The 15,980-nt window shown below is 46.0% G+C and overlaps 1 protein-coding gene across 1 annotated transcript in view; it reads left to right on the top strand.

Moving 5' to 3' along the window:
- The first annotated feature begins 1,913 nt into the window (after nucleotides 1–1,913).
- The window catches only part of ASZ1 (ankyrin repeat, SAM and basic leucine zipper domain containing 1), a 295,162-nt gene continuing 281,095 nt past the window's right edge, over nucleotides 1,914–15,980 (top strand). The window contains exon 1 of the mRNA XM_030217097.1: nucleotides 1,914–1,960. The gene's annotated coding sequence lies outside the window, so the exon portion shown is untranslated. The remainder of the gene's footprint in view (nucleotides 1,961–15,980) is intronic.

A 15,980-nucleotide genomic window follows, 5' to 3' on the forward strand; every position in this document is an offset into this window, starting at 1 on the left:
TGTGTGAATTTTTTGTCATTATGACTTTTATTTATTACACAGTAGTCTGGGAAGCTGAACAGGAGGGTAGACTGCAACAGAGTAAATCGTACCATTTCATGCCATACTGTGATCCATGATTTTCTCTGTTTCTATTTATTCTTCATAAGTTGTACTATATGAAACCATAAAATGATTGCAAAGCATGCATTCCCCAGGACAGCCTCTAAGTGGTGCAAATGTTTTCCAAACGTTTGTTATTTCTTTGGTCTTACATGCTATCCTTCATTGAACCTGCTTTAGTTTTAAGAAGATTTTGAGGAAAATCTTGTGCAACATTCTAATGTTTGATCTGGTTTTCCTGAATTTGAACACATGAATATTTGAGTTCCTATTTTATTGTGTCATATCAAATAAGGTCATGTTAAAAAAGAGTATTAGCCAGTTAAACAAACAGGCAATCTTGAGTTGCTCAGATTTTTGCAGGAATATTTGGAGGTGATTCTCTGCTAGCCAATTTGGAACCTTCTGTCACCTACTTAGAACCTTTCTGAACTTGCTTCTTTTTCTTTCATTGCAGCTGGAATGGCAAGTGGAACCAGGGCCATTGCAAAATTATGAGGTACCCCAAGTAAACCTTCAGGCTTGTGCACCCCCACCCCCCTATTATCTTTTCTTGCCCTCCTTTGATTTTGAAATCTGAACTTGACAATAGGGATGAGCAAACAGAAAATGTTTATTATGTTTGTTATTTTCTGTGTTGTTTACAGGGAGTTTTGTTTGGCTATTTTGTTGTTTTGTCAGTTTCTGATAATAATGCACACTCTTTGCAAATAGTGCGCACTATATAGAAAGAGGGTGCACTCTTTCCCCATAGGGCACACATGCTCACACAAGTTTGCGCATGAGCAATGGATTACACATATGCCCCTTAATTCTATAAAAGTCGTCAAAAATTGTGTGCACAAATTTGCTTGCGCAGCTAATTTGTGCACAAAATGTTACTGAATAACGAGTTAATCAGTGCCAATAATTGGCTTTTTAATAAGAAATTATTGGCACTAATTAGATTTTATTGGAATTTACACATGAAAATTTAGGGTTCCGTGCCTAGAATTTGCACAAATCTGAAAAAGGGGGCATGGAAATGGGAGGGACTGGGGCGTTCCTAAAATTAACACACGTTATTATAGAATAACAGGGATATGCGCCTAATGTAGGCACATACATTTGTACCACGTTTCAGCTGGTGCAAATGGCAGTGCCTAAAGTTAGATGCATTTCCTGGGCATAAGCACTATTCTATAACCACACCTAACTTTACGTGCGGCTTGTAGAATATTGCTTTTTTTTTTTTAGCACAGCTTTCTTTGGCACCATATCCAGAATCTAGCCCATGGAGGTAGTTCCACTATTGGGAAAGAGTGTACACTCTTTCTGAAATACTGTACCCTCTTTACACTGTTTCCAAAGAGTGTGCATTATTATTGGCGAACAACAAAACACAAAATGTGTACTTTATGTTTGCTTTTATTTGGTAATGACATAGGATATGCCATTCCATTTCCTATGTAATTGCAAATGACAGTCCACCCCTACTGGACAATCATGATTATCTCCATATCAGCCTTTCCAGAACAATAGAAACAGAGAAAAATTATGGCAGATAAAGACCGTATGGCCTATCCCAGTGTTTCCCAAGTCCAGTCCTGGAGTACCCCTTGTCAAATCAGGTTTTCTGCTTTGTCTCTCTGGTTTTTGAATGTTTTATGATTGTATTGTGCTGTCTTTGCTGTTTTCCAGATACCTGAGCTGATTCTGTGCCTGCCTTCCCTCGCAGACAATCTCTATCTTCGTCCCACTCATCTGCCCACATCACCATTACTACCACTCTTAACTCCGCTCCCAAGCGGCACACGCCATGTAGGCACACATCACATGCTCATGTGCTCCTGAATGCACCCATTTATCCCCATTATGGGTAAGTCTGTTTAACTCCTGAATTTTTTTATTTTTGTATCTCTCCTCACTCTTGTACCAATGTGCTTTGGTAGTCCTATCCCACTGGTTTGGGGCCGCTGGCCCTTGCCACCACCATCCTAAACTTCCTTCTTTCGAGGTAGGTTCCTGATTCCTATTTCTTTATCATCTACCTCCTCTTCCTCCCTTCAATCATTAATTGCCACTCCCTCCGTAACAAATACATCTTTATTTGAGAGATTATTATTGAACTTCACTTGGCCATCCTTTGTTTAACAGAAACTTGGCTCACTGACTCTGATACTTCATATCAAAATCAAGCAATCCCTCTTGACTTTTCATACCTATAAGTACATAAGTACATAAGTAGTGCCATACTGGGAAAGACCAAAGGTCCATCTAGCCCAGCATCCTGTCACCGACAGTGGCCAATCCAGGTCAAGGGCACCTGGCACGCTCCCCAAACGTAAAAACATTCCAGACAAGTTATACCTAAAAATGAGGAATTTTTCCAGTCCATTTAATAGCGGTCTATGGACTTGTCCTTTAGGAATCTATCTAACCCCTTTTTAAACTCCGTCAAGCTAACCGCCCGTACCACGTTCTCCGGCAATGAATTCCAGAGTCTAATTACACGTTGGGTGAAGAAAAATTTTCTCCGATTCGTTTTAAATTTACCACACTGTAGCTTCAACTCATGCCCTCTAGTCCTAGTATTTTTGGATAGCGTGAACAGTCGCTTCACATCCACCCGATCCATTCCACTCATTATTTTATACACTTCTATCATATCTCCCCTCAGCCGTCTCTTCTCCAAGCTGAAAAGCCCTAGCCTTCTCAGCCTCTCTTCATAGGAAAGTCGTCCCATCCCCACTATCATTTTCGTCGCCCTTCGCTGTACCTTTTCCAATTCTACTATATCTACTATAATCATCAAGGAGGTGGTCTGGTAGTAATTTTCTCCTTTCAAATGAACATTTCCAAACGTGACCTCACTTATTTTCCCCCATAAAGGCTATTCATTTTCATCTTACCAGCCCCACCCCAGTAGACTTCCTGCTTATCTATCATCCCCTCCCCCATCTGCTACCTCCTTTACTTTACTCCGCCCCACTCATGTTGGATTTTTGCCTCAAACATGCTCACCCACTTATTTTGGGAGACTTCAATATTAATCTAGATAACTATAATGCTCTTTTTGCCTCTGATTTACTAAATCTTCTCTCTGACCTCAGTTTAATGCAGCATGTTCTCTCTTCCACACACTGAGCAGGTCATATCTTGGATCTGATTATATCTTTAAATATGGACTTCACTGCCATCTCCCCCATTTCATATCAACCACTCCCCTGGTGAGACCACTTCTTAATACTTTCTAATCTCTTACCACCTATCACTTTTTCTGTTCCCATCAGAAGAAAATCTGCCTTCAGAGATCTTTTGAAAATTACACCATCTATCCTTTCTGACAACTTACACTTGGACATTACTTCTTTCACTACTCTACCTCTAGATGAATAAATTGCCCTTTGGAATAATGACTTATTTAGGGTTTAAAATTTGCTTGCACCCCCGGTAGAATTTGCTGCTTCCTATAACACGTGTCACTCAGAACCATGGTACTCCGCCAAACTACATCTCATAAAATGTCAACTTCGTCAAGCTGAAAGAAAATGGATATGTACGCCCTGTAACATCACTCTTCTTGGTTACAAATCATGGGCAAGCTCTTATACGAAGACCATTTTAACAGCAAAAAAAAAAGCATATTACTCTTCCCAAATCACCAGAGCTCCCAACACTGCAATCTTATACCGAACTCTTAAGCAACTGACAACTTTCAAAAATTCTTCCACTCAAGCAGACAAACATTACCTATCAGCTCAGTTACTGGCAACCTATTTTCAATCTAAGATCGCAACACTTTGTGATAATCTTATCTCTAGTCACACTCCACCACCTCTCCCACCTCCTATTCCCCCTATTCTTGCCCCCTGTATAACATCTTCCTGCAGTTCCTTATCCAATTTTCATATTCCACCTACAATCAAAATCGTAAAGATCATTTCTCAGGTGTGATCTATCACAACACCCACAGACCCAGAGCCTGCCTTTCTGTTAAAAAAACAAACAAACCACTTAATGACTTTGATCCCTTTCTCCATTCCATGATCACTTTATCTCTAGTATCTGGACATGTCCCCAACTCTGGAAGAATGCTATTATTTATCCTAAAATCAAAGATCCTAAAATGTCCCTTATTGATCCTTCCAATTACAAGCCCATTGCTAATATCCCTTTTCTTGCAAAGGTTGCTGAAAACATTGTCAATCCACAACTCTCCACTTTCATATTTAAGACCAATGCTTTACATTCTAACCAAACTGGTTTCCGTGAACACCATAGTACAGAAACATCATTACTAGCATTTCTGAACATTATTCGCTATTTCCTGGACAAATCTCGCTCTATTATACTACTATTCTTAGACCTCTCAGCCGCTTTTGATCTCATTGACCATTCTATTTTGCTTTCTTGTCTACACACTATTTGTATAACTGACTCTGCCTTTCAATGGCTCTAATCTTATCTAGAAGTCGATCCGAACCATTCCATTGTGTTTCTGGTGTCCTCCAACAATCTCCCATCTGCTCTTTCATATTTTTCTTGCACCCCTTCTCATTCTGGGACAATTCATTGATTTGACAATGTTCGTATATGCCGACAGCATCCAACTTCTTTGTCCTATTAACCCAACAGACCTTAATGAAATTTCTTCTCTTAGTTCCCACCTCAAGTTCATCACAACTTGACTCTCAGACAATAAACTGGCCATTAATCCAAAGAAATCTAAAATACTTCTATTCACTCCAACTGGTCATCTGTCCCTAGTCTCTCCAATCCTCCCAAATGGTTTTCCTGTTTGTCAAGTCCAATCCACACATATCTTAGGATTTATATTTGATTCTACCCTTTCTTTTCAAGAACAAATCTCAAAAGTTATCCAGCGCTCCTTCTTTAAGCTATGCCTTATCAAATCTGTACAACCATTATTGACTCCCTCTGCCCTGAACATTTTGATTCCCTCCCTGGTCATCTCCCAATTAGATTATTGCAACTCCCTCTACTTAGGTCTCCAGATCAAAGACCAACATCGTCTACAATTAGTCCAGAATACTGCTATCAGGGTAATTAACCATCTAAAGAAATACGATCATGTCACTCCCTATCTGAAATCTGCCCACTAGCTCTGCATTCCTCATCGAATCACTTATAAAATACTTCTGTTAGTGTTCAAAACCCTATCTGCTTCTGAACCTCTTTGTCTTTTAAGATACCTTACTTCTTATACTCAATCAAGAGCGCTCAGATCGTCACAACTCCAATCTCTTAACTATACCATCACATTGAGAACTCTACCATAAACAAAGCAGACATAAGGCCCCAAATTATGGAACTGTCACAAACCTGGAGTGTTACGTGCGGAACCAGACGTACGCGCCCATAACACTGTTAATCCAGACGCTACGTGCGTATATATCCCTTTGCCTACATTCCGGCGCATCTACAGTCTGGGTGCGTCATTCTGGCGCACCTACAGTCTGGGTGCCTACCTGCTGGTGCATCTACAGTTACGTCAGATGCCTTCAGTTTAAAACCAAGAACCTTTCACTGCCTCTTTGCCTCAGCTACTATCTTGTTGGATTGAGCTGGTGTATTTCTTCTTGCTGACTTCACCTGACTTGACCTGTGCCTGAACCTGACAATGCCTTTTGGATCGCCACCTGCCTTGACCTGTGCCTGAACCTGACACTGCCTTTTGGACTACCGCCTGCCTTGACCTGTGCCTGAACCAGACTCTGCCTTTTGGATTGCCACCTGCCTTGACCTGTGCCTGAACCTGATGCTGCCTTTTGGACCACTGCCTTTTGGACCGCTGCCTGCCTAGACCTCAGCCTGAACCCGATCCTTCCTAGGTAGTCTCACCCGGCCCATTTACTCTCAAAGTCCTGCCGGCCACCCGAACCTAGGGGCTCAACCTCTGGGGAATGGCGGTCACCTCAGGTGAAGTCTTGGGCATATCTGACTGCCTGTTCTGGGACCGATTCCTCGCCTTCAGGCCTGGTTCTCTGCCCTGGGATCGGCATAAGTGCCCACTTCCTGGCTCTGTGTCCGATATTCAAGTGACCGACCGAGACAGACCGTGACAGGAACTCCTTACCATCCCATTTAAGACAACTTTCCTCATTGCCCCTTTTCAAACAAGACCCAAAGACTTCTTTTTCAGGATGCATACATTTAGCTTTCCCATCGATAAAGCTATGGATACCTGGTTTAAAACCCCCACCTCCTACTGTTCTTTCCCATTTCCCCCCTCTTTTCTATAACCAGTGTAGTTCTTCCCAGTTCCTTTTGCTTCATGTTAGTATTGTATGTCAATTTCTTCTTTCCTCTTTTTAGATTATACGCTGCCCAGATGGTTCTCTGTTGGGCGGGATAGAAAGCAATGCGGGTGCTAGAGGCCATTAGGGCTGGATTAGTGCCTGCATTTGCTAACGCAGAATGCTGAGAGCTGACAAGTGTGTGAATCAACAAGCTTGCCGGCTCCCAGGACAATGAGCATACAAATGCATGCTGATGAGCTGATTCCCTATTCCTCCCTAATGCTCAGAGGACAGCGAGCCCAACAAGGGCGCTCTTGCTGCTGAAAACTCTATGCCAGTTGGGTGTAAGGAATAGGAAAGGCAAAAGCAAAATGCACTCCCCCCCCCTCAAATACCCAAGGCCCTGGTGGTCTGGTAGACCCCAGGCCCTTTATCCACCAAATATTCTGGTTGTTCGGTGGACCCCTGTCCCTGCCCCCTGAAAAGATAAAACCCTGGTGGTCTAATGGGACCCCTGGCCAGGACCCCATCCCACACCCCAAGGACTATCTTGGTGGCCTATGTGGGCCCCCAATCCCTTCATATCATTTGAAGAAGGAAGAAGTGCGTCAAGAAGGAGGAGGGAAGGAGTCCTACGCTCTCCTGTGGGGAATGTCATCAAAATGGTAGTGCCTAGCCCTGGCCGGTGTATCCTGGGATGTACTGGGTGGGGCCTAACTACTATATAAGGGTAGGCACTGGGTGGAGAGTTTTTCCCTTATATGGTAGTTAGGCCCTACCCAGTGCGTCCCAGGATGCACTAGGCAGGGTGCCACCATTGTGATGATGCACCCAGCAGGAGGGAGTAGGACTTCTTCTCGCCTCCTTCTTCAAAAGGTAAGAGGGGGTTGGGGGACCATCACTAGGACACCTGGGTAGTCATTGTAGGGGTCTTGGTCAGGGGTCCTACTGGACCACCAGGGTTTTATCCATTTTTCAGGAGGGGACAGGGGTCCACCGGACCACAAGGGCCTTTGGTATTTGCAGGGGTGGGGGGGTCTTCTTTTCTAGATAAAGAATGGGTGAAAAGCTTTCTGGGAATGCGCTGAAGAGCTGTGCTTAATGAACAACTCTTTAGCACATGCGACAAACATTTTCCTCCTGTCGAACTCCCTAATGCCTAATGCTATGAGCATGTCTATGTTTGTATCTCATTAGTGTTGAGCATTTTGTTCTTCTGCACTGTTCCAGTGCTATTTCTCTGGCACTGTTCAGTATAGCACTGGAGTTTTGAGCATCTGCCTGTAGGTTTTTCGGGTAGGGGAGCTGGAGCAATGCCGGACCCAGGAAGGAGAATGAAGAGATGCCAACCTACCTGGGGGAAGGGAGGATGGAGAGATACTGAACTGGTCGGGGGGGGGGGGCAGAGGGAGAGAGCTGTTAGACTTGGGGGGGAAAGCAGAAGAAAGAGAAAGAGAGAGACCTGGCTCAAAGAGAACAGGAAGAAAGGGAGCAGATGATGGAATGGGAAGAGCACACAGAAGAGATAGAGTTTGGACCAGAGCAGAGAGGGAGACAGGTGATGGACCAACAGAGCACATAAGCATCGCCATGCTGGGACAGACCAAGGGTCCATCGAGCCCAGCACCCTGTCACCGACAGTGGCCAAAAGAACAAGCAACTTGTCCTGTCCATCCTAGAAATAGTGTATTATTTCCTCGTCCATTCAATAACATTCTATGGCCTTTTCCTCCAAGAAGCCGTCCAACTTTTTTTTTAAGTCCGCTAAGTTAACCGCCTTAACCACTTTTTCCAGCAGCGAATTCCAGAGTTTAACTACGCGTTGAGTGAAGAAAACTTTTCTCCGATTTGTTTTAAATTTACCACACTGCAGCTTCATTGCATGCCCCCTTGTCCTAGAATTTTTGGAAAGCGTAAACAGACACTCCACATCGACCCATTCCATTCCACTCATTATCTTATAGACCTCTATCATATCTCCCCTCAGCCGCCTTTTCTCCAAGCTGAAGAGCCCCAGCCTCTTCAGCCTTTCGTCATAGGGAAGCCGTCCCATCCCCTGTATCATCTTTGTCGCCCTTCTCTGCACCTTTTCCAATTCCACTATATATTTTTTGAGGTGCGGCGACCAGAATTGAACACGATACTCGAGGTGCGGTCGCACCATGGAGCGATACAATGGCAGAATAATATCCTTATTTTTGTTTTCAATCCCTTTCCTAATACTCAACATTCTATTTGCTTTCCTAGCCGCAGCAGCACATTGAGCAGAAGTTTTCAACGTATCATCAGCGATGACACCTAGATCCCTTTCTTGGTCCGTGACTCCCAACGCTGAACCTTGCATGATGTAGTTATAGTTTGGGAGATGCTAGGCCACAAAGAATGGGGGGGGGGGGGGTGGGGGTCACAGGTAGGGGTGGGGTACAGGAGGCAGGGAAGAGTGAAGCTGGATATGAGGAGGGACAGGGACACAGAAGAGATGCTGGCCATAGAATGAACATAGGAACATGGATATAGAGGGGTAAAACTGGACACAAACGGAGGTAATGGGACACAGAGGGGGATGCTGGACAGAGTAAGATGGGGCATAGAGGAAAGATGCTGATCATGGGGGAGGATAGTGACAGGGACACAGAGAGGAGATGCTGGACAAGGCAGATAGAGATGCACAAAAAAGATGAATGCTGGACATAAAGAGAGAAGAAATGTCAAAAGGGCAGGAGACACAGAGAGTTAAGAACAAAAACAGAAAAGCAGAAGACAGACACTAGGACCAAAGCAATGTTCAGACAACAAAGGTTGATAAAAGTTTTTTTTCCTGAATTGATTAACTGTAATATGTCAGCTTTAAAAAGATGCCATCTTCACTCCCCCACCCCCCCAGACCTCACTGCCTTGGGAACGATGGTGTTATGGGGGCCCATCTCAATTTTTCCACCTGGGGCCCATTTAGTCCTAGCTACACCATTGCTTGCCTGTTTCTCATTCTGCGGCTGCAACCATGGTTACTCCTCCATTCCACCACCTTCTTTCACTCCAGGAACAATCTGAGCATCTTCCCTCTTTGTTACGAAGCCTGACCCGAGCAGAATTCACTTTCCCCTATTCCTGACCCTAGCACTTTCTCCTTTAAAGGCATGGACACACTCAGTAGAGAACAGACCTCTAATTCTATCTCCTTTCCCAGGCAGCATGCAGTGAACAAGAAGGGAGGGATGGGAATGTTTCCTAATGCAGCTCCTTCTTTCCATAAGTGCCAGCTATGTGGGAGCTTGGGCACTCCCAATATTGCGCAAACTTCTTCAGTGTATCTAGGGAGGGGTGATTTGGGCTAAGTTCAGATTCCCCAATTGTATTGAAAAGTTGGTTCCTATGGTCCCCTCTTTTGTTCCTATACAGGGAACAAAATGAGAGAGGGCAAGACTGGAGTGAAGAGAGCAGAGAAAAGCTATTCTGCTTCCTAATATAACTTTTCCCTTGTTGTTTTTGCCCTGTTCCAAATGGCTTTCAGAGATCAAAAAGGAAGGATAAAAACAGGGCAGACTTCTACGCCCTGATTATAGAAATGTAGAGCTGGATGGCTGGGGTGGGTTTTGACAGCAACTCCAGCAGTTGGGAATTATGGCCAGTGCTGGGATGACTTCTAAAGTCTGTGCCAAAAATAACAAGGACAAATCAAGAACAAGTATGTGTATTTTATATCACACTCATAGCTTATGAAACGAAGGTATCTCAGAGAGGGAGGGGAAGACACCCTAAAGTTGATAGCAAACAAAATGTTCACAGTTTGTAGTATTGTTGAATTGTTGGTTTAATCAAGTATTGTCAATGAATGTGACTATGCTGCAACCAAAATATAACTGTCTATATGTGGTTGGCACTGTGGCAAATTTTTGATATTGCAGACTGCACTGTTTGTGAAACTAATGTTTGATCACAAAGGAGAGTAATTTGCAGGGAGTGGCAGGTGTGGCTCTAGCCACCTTGTCGGGAAGACTGGATGGACTGTGCAGGTCTTTATTTGCCATCATTCACTAGCATGTTTCAGCAAGCATTTGAGATCCCTTTTTAAAGGTAAGTTTTGGATGGCCTGAACAATGTTGGTTCTTGAGTTTTACATTACGATTATGTTACATGTTTTGTGAAATGTCTAATGCTATTATGAATGTGCATTGTTCCTTGCTCAGGGTTGTAGATGTGTAGGTTATAATTTTTTTAAAATAAATAAATAAACAGAAATGCCCCATTTGTCTACAGATACTTCATTAAAATCCCTGAGTGTCCAGGTTAAAATTCAAAGAGTTCCCAAATATGGACATGAATCATTCTGAATCTGGAAAGACTGAAGTACAAATAATATCGAGGGGGGGGGGGGCGACAAATTTTATAGCAGTATGATTCAGACATGTATCAGCTAGTGATAGGAAGAAAAATAATGGAAGAGCAACACCTGGACATAAGTAACATATGTGGTATTTTTCCTGTGGATCCCTGAAGAGCTAAAGGAATTCAATTTTATCATCAATTATGATCCTTGAGATTTACTCCAAAGTTAGGCCAACCAAGCATTTAGAATCAGGCAAATTAGAGGCAATATGGTCAATTTGGTTGCACAATTTTGAAAAAGCGCATCTATTTACAAATAATTTATCTTTAATTATGATTCCTAAGGGACAGCTTCGAATGGGGTTAAGAAAAGACATCTTAAGGAAATAAAATCAACTAGTGAATGGTCCAAAACAGCAGTACAAATATGATAAAGTGATCAACACAGAAAGAATATAGCTTTATAAAGCATTATCTGTGTGTAAAGAACGTTTTATAAGCTGAAAATGCATCCTATAAAATTGCACTGATGGTTTCATGCCTAAATATGGGTGCTGACAAGAAGTCACATGCTTTTACATGCTCTATATGTAAAGGTTCCCAGTGGAGGAGCGATCAAAATGATAAAGGGGATGGAACTCCTCTCATATAAAGAAAGGCTAAAGAGGTTAGGTCTCTTCAGCTTGGAAAAGAAACGGATGGGAAAATTAGGTTCTTATCTTGGTAATTTTCTTTCCTTTAGTCACAACAGATGAATCCATTAACTGATGGGTTGTATCCGCCTACCAGCAGGTGGAGATAGAGAACACTGAAAAACCATAGTGCCTCTTGGATGGCTAGTCCCCAACTGCCTTCAGTATTTGAGATTTCCAAAGCAGAGTGAACCATAAAGGTATAGTAACACAAACTTTCCTCACAGCGAACAAACGCCCCGGAACAGGAGCAACAAAGGAGGGACGATCTCAACCTCCTGTAGTAGAACATCATGTAGAAATTCTGATAACTGTTTTCCAACTTCTCCCAATGAGATTTATATCTACATGAAAGATCTGAACAAAAAACAAAGTCAGACAGGGAGGGATCATGGATTCATCTGCTGTGACTAAAGGAAAGAAAATTATCAAGGTAAGAACCTAATTTTCCCTTCCTTGTCATCAGCAGCAGATGAATCCATTAACTGATGGGATGTACAAAAGCAATCCCTACTTAGGGTGGGAACAAGCCAAACCACGAGCCAATACTTGAGCTCCAAAAACAGCGTCCTGCTTCGCTACAATATCCAGCCTGTAATGTCGGGCAAAAGAGAGCTGAGAAGCCCAAGTAGCCGCACTACAGATTTCTTGAAGAGAGAGTGCACCCGTTCCAGCCCACGAGGAAGAAATGGCTCTCGTGGAATGCGCCTTAAAAGCTTTAGGTGGAGACCGACCTGAAAGCAGATATGCAGCAAAAAAGACTTCCTTGAGCCAACGGGCTATAGTGGCCTTAGACGCCGGACACCAGCGTCGAGGACCTGTCAACAATACCAAAAGGTGATCAGAAGTCCTGAAGTCGTTTGACATCTGTAGACAATGCAACAGAGCCCTGCGGACATCCAAAACATGTAACTGCCCAAAGGAGTCCAGGAACTCTTCCCTAGAAAAGGAAGGAAGAAAAATGGGCTGGTTCAGGTGAAATGCTGAAACCACCTTAGGCAGGAAGGAAGGCACTGTACGTACCACTACTCTGGACTCCGAGAATTGCAGAAAAGGGTCCCGACAGGACAGCAACTGCAGCTCAGACACGCGTCTAGCCGATGTGATGGCCACCAAAAAGACTGTCTTAAGCGTCATATCCTTCTCCGAAGCTCGCCAAAGTGGCTCAAAGGGCGAACACTGAAGAGCCTTCAACACTAGCCCCAGGTTCCAGGCTGGACAGGGCAACCGGACAGGAGGACGGAGCCTAAGCACCCCTCTGAGAAATCTGGCAATGTCCGGATGAGCAGCAAGGGACCAGCCAGCGACCTTCCATCGATAGCATGATAATGCTGCCACTTGCACCCACAGGGAATTGTAAGCCAGGCCTTTTTGTAAGCCCTCCTGCAAAAAGTCCAGCACAGTTGAGACTGTAGCTCGTGTGGGTGTGATCACCTATGAAACACCCTATGCCTCAAATCTACACCAGATCCGCGCATAAGCTGCAGAGATGGACTGCTTGCGTGCCTGCAAGAGAGTGGAGATGACCTTATTAGAGTAGCCCTTGTCTCTCAATTGCGGCCTCTCAATAGCCAGGCCGTAAGACCAAATTGGCAGGGATCCTCCATAGCCACCGGACCCTGAACCAACAGGTTCGGCACCAGGGGCAAATGCACCGGCGCGTCCACCAACATCTGGCGGAGATCCGCATACCACGAATGCCTTGGCCAATCTTGAGCTATGAGAATCACCAGACCTCGGTGCTGTCGAATCCGCAGTAGGACTCGTCCTATCAAGGCCCAAGGCGGGAACACATACAGGAGGCCAGAGGGCCAGGGTTGAGCCAGAGCATCCAACCCCGCCAAGTGAGGATCTCTCCTTCTGCTGAAAAAGCGAGGTACTTTGACGTTTGTACTTGACGCCAATAGATCCATTCCGAGTGTCCCCCATTTGGCACAAATCTGAAGAAAGACTTCTGCCAGTTCCCATTCCGCTGGGTTGATTTGATGCCTGCTGAGAAAATCGGCTTGCACGTTGCTCTGACCTGCCATGTGAGCTGCTGACAGAAGCTGCAGGTGTAGCTCGGCCCAGTGGCAAATCTGAGCGGCCTCCGTGGCCAGGGCCCTGCACTGAGTACCGCCCTGATGATTTATGTATGCCACCGCTGTCGTGTTGTCTGACAGAACCTGGACAGCAAGCCCCTTCAGAGTCTTTTGAAAGGCCATAAGAGCCTGGAATATCGCTCTCAGTTCCAAGCGATTGATGGACCACCCCGCTTCCACGGGTGTCCACAGACCCTGAGCATAGCTTCCTTGGCAATGCACTCCCCAGCCTAGGAGGCTGGCATCTGTTATCACCATGCACCAGGAAAGAAGCGCCAGGGGCATTCCTTGGCGCAGCATCCTGTCGGAGAGCCACCACTCCAAACTGAGCCGGGCCGCAGGGAGCAATGTTAGTCTGATTGATATTCCTGGGACATCGGAGACCACTGTTGAAGCAGGGCAATCTGCAGAGGCCTCATATGCGCTCTTGCCCAAGGCACCACCTCCAAGGTGGCCATCATCGACCCCAACAGCTGGACAAAGTCCCAAGCTCACGGGCGAGGCATCCGCAGGAGCAGACGGACCTGATTCTGAAGCTTGCACCACCTTTGGTTGGGGAGAAAGACCAATCCTGAAGCTGTGTCGAACCGGATCCCCAAATACTCGAGAGACTGAGAGGGGGGTCAGGTGACTTTTGGGTATATTGACCACCCAGTCTAGCCTGCAGGACCGCCACCACTCTGGCTGTGGCAAGACGACTCTCGGTTGCCGAGTCCACTCTGATGAGCCAGTCGTCGAGATAAGGGTGAACTCTGATACCCTCTCGCCTGATACAGGCAGCTACTACCACCATTACCTTGGAAAAGGTACGGGGAGCTGTGGCTAGGCCAAAAGGCAAGGCCTGAAACTGGAAATGCTTTCCCAACACTGCAAAGCGGAGGAACCGCTGGTGTGGAGGCCAGATAGGAATGTGCAAATAAGCTTCTTTTAGGTCCAGAGACGTGAGAAACTCTCCTGGCTGTACCGCCACAATGACGGAGCGCAGGGTTTCCATGCGGAAATGTCGTACTCTGAGAATCTCGTTTACTCTTCGTAAGTCGAGGATCGGCCTGAAAGACCCGCCTTTTCGAGGCACGACAAAATGAATGGAATAGCGGCCGCAGCCGCGTTCGGCGGGAGGCACCGGGATCACCGCTCCGAGGTGCAGCAAGACTTTCAAGGTCTCCTCTACCGCCACCCGTTTTACGGCAGTGCCGCATCGGGACTCCACAAACACATCTCTCACAGGGGCACTGAATTCCAGTCGGTAACCTTCTCTGATCAGGTCCAGGACCCACTGATCTGAGGTAATCTTGGTCCACTCCTCTAGAAAGAGGGAAAGATGTCCTCCTATTGCAGGCAAGGAGGAGTGGACCGGCGTCCCATCATTGTGGAGGACGCACTTGAACTCCTGGCCTTGAACTGGCCCCTGCGGACCGAGTGAAAGGAGTTCCTCTGCTGAAAACAGGCACGTTGGAAAAACCCAGCAGAGCGCCCTGGGCGATACCTTCGAGCTTCATGGAAGCGAGGTCTGGAAGAGGAGGGAAACACAGAACCCTTGGAAGAAGGCCTCGGCCTATCCTCAGGTAACCTCTGGGGTTTAGATTCACCTAGGTCTTTCACAATCTTCTCCAATTCCTCTCCAAATAACAGGAGGCCCCGAAAGGGTAGCCTCATCAGTCTTTGCTTAGAAGCCATGCCAGCTGCCCAATGCTGCAGCCAAAGAAGGCGGCGGGTGGACACCGCCACAGACATCTGTTTAGTCGAAGCTCTGACCAGATCATACAGGGCGTCAGCCAAAAATGACAGGGCCGACTCCATCTGCGGGGCAACCTCAGAAAGGGGGCCCGCACCATCAGTGGGCTGTTCCACCGCCAGCTGCAGCCAGGAAAGACATGCCCGGGCTGCACAGGAACTGCAAATAGACACCCTCAAGGCAAGGCCCGCAATTTCAATGGACCGCTACAGCGTCGACTCAAGCTGCCGGTCCTGCATGTCTTTCAAAGCGACTCCTCCCTCTACTGGGAGAGTGGTCTTTTTTCTCACCACCGTGACCAATGCATCCACTTTAGGCATCCCCAAAGGGCCAAGTGCTCTTCACGCAGAGGGTAAAGCTGACCCATAGCCCTGGCCACTTTCAAAGGCCCATCAGGGTCAGACCATTGAGCAGGAATAAGCTCTTTGATGGAGTCATGCACAGGAAAGGCCCAAGTAGGCTTCTTAGTACTCGCCATCCTAAGATTAACAGAGGAGGCGTCGCCTTCAGCAGGATCATCAATCGAGAGGGCCTGCAAGGCATCAGTAATGAGAGCTAGCAGCTCGTCGCGGTGGAAAATCCGGACTGCATTGGGATCATCCAAATCCAGTGGTAAACAGGCACCCTCCTCTGGATCATCCATCCCTGAGGGTCTGCCAGATCTTTCAGACTCTCCACAGCCCAACCACGGGGGGGGGGGGGGGGAAGGGTATGCGCCACTTTCAGATGGGGAATTTACCCGTCTATGTTTAGCGTGTTTCCAACGCTCGGGGGAGGAAATAACCTCTGAAGTCATCCCCGG

The sequence above is a fragment of the Microcaecilia unicolor genome, chromosome 10 (assembly GCF_901765095.1).
Source record: "Microcaecilia unicolor chromosome 10, aMicUni1.1, whole genome shotgun sequence".
NCBI lineage: Eukaryota > Metazoa > Chordata > Amphibia > Gymnophiona > Siphonopidae > Microcaecilia > Microcaecilia unicolor.